The 3,372-nt window shown below is 44.8% G+C and overlaps 1 pseudogene; it reads left to right on the top strand.

Annotated features, from left to right (window-relative positions):
* Positions 1 to 915: 915 nt before the first annotated feature.
* LOC123393607 lies at positions 916 to 1,118 on the top strand (annotated as a pseudogene).
* The last annotated feature ends 2,254 nt before the right edge of the window (positions 1,119 to 3,372 follow it).

The following is a 3,372-nucleotide window of genomic DNA, read 5'->3' as shown; positions in this document are numbered from 1 at the left end:
TTTATTTGACAGAGAGACAGCCAGAGAAGGAACCAAGCAGGCAAGTGGGAAAGGGAGAAGCAGGCTCCCCACTGAGCAGGGAGTCCAACTCGGGAACTCCATCCCAGGACCCTGGGATCAGGACCTGAGCCAAAGGCAGACTCCCAATGACTGAGCCACCCAGGTGCCCCTGTTTTGCAGGATACTTAAATAAAGGTCAAGAGTAGACCGCTCCCCCACCCCTGTGAGTCATTCTTCAAGAGAGGAAGTCTCTTCTAGACAGCAATCTTGCATTATATTTCTCAAATTTACCAAGAGACTAGAACTGAATTATTTCAACCACTAAAAAGTGATAATCACATAACCTGGTAAAGGTGCTGATTATTACTACAATGGCTATCATGTTACAATATGTGAAAGAATTAATGTGTTGTACACCTTTAACTATACCATGCTACATGTCAAATAATTTCAATTTACATTTCCAAGTGCTCCCTGGGATCACCATAGCCTCAGCTGAGAATCGCTGCTCCAGACTCAGGAGCCTGACCCTCTTGCCGGCTCGCTTCAATTCTCTCTCCAGCCACCTGGCGGGCTGAGCCGGTAGAGCACACAACTCCTGATCTCAGGTTTGTGAGTTCAAGCCCCACACTGGGTGTAGATATTATTAAAAAAAAAAAAAAATCTTGTGGGGTGCTGGGTGGTTCAGTTGATTGAGTGGTGTCCAACTCTTGATTTTGGCTCAGGTTATGATCTGAGGGTTGTGAGATCGAGCCCCCATGGGGCTGTGCACTCTCAGGGGGGAAGTCTGGTTGAGATTCTCTCCCTCTGCACTCCCCTCCCCCGGCACATGAGACCATGCATATTTTCTCTCTCTCAAATAAATAAATCTTTAAAAATAAAAAATGAAATCTTTTTTTTTTTTCTAAAGTCCATAGCTTTGCGCAGAGGCAGTATCGTGGCCAATGAGGTTTATCCGAGGCGCAATTAATTGTTAATTGAAAACTTTTCCTAAAGTCTATTCTCAGGACTAACACCAGGTATGACCCATCCACTACCCATAGGAGTGTGACGTCACTGTGTCACTCTAGGTGGACACAGAGGTTTGTCCCTGGGGTTGTTGGAAGATCTTGTTGGGTGTGGGGAACTTGCCAGACTTTGCAAGATAATAAGTCAGTGGGAACATAAACTAGGAGAGGGAGCCAGATGCGTGTGCCCTAACCCACAGCACTTAATACACCCTTGTATGAAAAAAGAGAATACACATCAAAACAAAGGACCGAAGTTACTGAACAGCAATTGACATTTCAAACTGTGTTTTCAAGAAAGAGCCTCTTTTTTCCAACATCATTGGAAAATCAGCTCTAGTGGAAAAGTCATGAGCCAGGGAACTGAAGTTTCTAAGTATTCAAGTATTCTTAATATTGCTGCCAAGTTAAACTGTGAATCAGTCATTCTACAGTCCTGAGTGTTGAGGTCAAAGCACTAACCTCTTTTAGAAGCCTTTTCTGAGGAGGCTGAGGGGACATATTTTGAGAACAAAAGAGATGCAAATGTCTGTAAAGCAGATAGACTACCTCTTCTAGAACAACTTCCTCTTAGCACAAAACAGAGACACATGACCTGGGCTGGGTATGACGGTGTATATACAGAACCTCATGTCGTCAGCTCGGCCCCCAGATTCAGGAGACCCTCAGCTTGGCCCTTTCCCTCCCTCTGCTCAAGGAAGCTGACAGGCATCTCACAGCCCTCTCCCCTGCCTCTCCAACTGGTTCCTTCCCAATCCTTTGTTGCTGGACTGTTCCCTAATGAGTATGTTCCACAACCAGAGACAACTGTGAATGAAGTTCAGTAAGGGCATCAGTGTTAAAGGCAGTTGTGGGTCTCATAACACACAAAGGCACCTTTCTTTTTTTACTGCTTCGCTCACTGGTGGGAGGCCTTGAATTATTTCCTTCTCAACCTCAGAACACATTAATGTTCACAACACCAGGAGGACATAACCACACACTTTTAAAACCCCAGTTAATATAGGACATTGAAGATTGTTATCGGAATGTCTAAAATTAGAAACATCTACTTTAGAAGGATTATTCTTACCATGCTTTGTACTATAACCTGGCTTTTCAAAGGTTTCAAGTGATCAATAAAAAACTTTTTCCGACATAAGATTGTCTTAGCAAAAGACAGAACCCAAAATACCAGGATTCCTAGTTAAATTTGAATTTCAGATAAATAACAATTTTTAAAAATTATCTGACCCATGCAATATTTGAAACATACTTACACTGAAAAACTTCTTTATTGTTTACCTGAAGCTCACATGTGACTGACAACCCTATACCAATAACAAAAGTACTGAGTCCGAATCTGCTGGGCTGCTTGTGACAGAAATCCAGTGCCCGCTGGCTTGAGTAAAATGGTCAAGTCATTGGCCAATATCACTGAAAATCCGGGATAAAGCTGGTTTCAGATACAGCTGGATCCAGAAGATCAAATGACACCATCAACATTGGTGTTTGCCCGTCAGATACAGCTGGATCCAGAAGATCAAATGACACCATCAACATTGGTGTTTGCCCGTCTTTCTCAGCCTATCAGGCCAGTGTATCCACTTTGTGATCTTAAGCAGCTCTAGGGTTATATTGTCCCAGGACGGGCTGTCTTAGTGGGAAAAAAAGAGCTTCTATTTCCCAGTGGCTGAAGAGAATATGTCCTCGGGAGTCTCACTGCATGCAGTGGGTCACGTGACTATCTGTGACCCAGTCACTGTAGACTCCAGGATTGTATTAGTCTCCTGCGGCTACCAGGACAGATCGCCAAAGCTGGGCAGTTACAGCAGCTGCAGTTCTATTCTCCTGTGGGAGTGGGACTAGGGCTGGGCTCACTCCAAAGGCTCTAGGAGACAAACTATTTCCTACCCCTTCCAGCTTCTGGTGACTCCCGGCCTTCCTCTAGGCCTTCCTTGACTTGTGACCCTGTCACTCCAGGCTCTGCTTCTGTGATCACAGGGCTTCTTTCCCTCTCTGTCTACAACCCTCTCTGTTTTTCCCTCACAAGGACACCCACCTGGGTCATCCAGGACAAGTGCCTCAAGATCTTTAGTTTAATCACATTTTTGCCCTATGAGGGCAGGTTCAGGGATTAGGACCTGGAAATACCTTTTTGGGGTCACTCTTCAGCTCACTTCAGACATTGAGGATCGGAAAGTCAGTGAGGGGTGACTTGAAAACACAGTGGTGCCGGTAACTGAATAAGGGAAAAAGGCATTCTGAAAAGCGAGTGTAGCAAGATGTCTGTGATGAGGACCATCTATTCTGTTCCCTTCCATTGATTACAACTATTTAGTATTTGGAAAGCGTCTCCACTGTGCCCCCCACAGGAGCTCCAGTC

This window comes from Mustela putorius, unplaced genomic scaffold (genome assembly GCF_011764305.1).
Source record: "Mustela putorius furo isolate JIRA1106 unplaced genomic scaffold, ASM1176430v1.1 tig00000876_pilon_pilon_pilon, whole genome shotgun sequence".
Taxonomy (NCBI): domain Eukaryota; kingdom Metazoa; phylum Chordata; class Mammalia; order Carnivora; family Mustelidae; genus Mustela; species Mustela putorius.
Note: the sequence above shows the minus strand (reverse complement) of the source record. Positions and strands in the feature narration are given on the sequence as shown.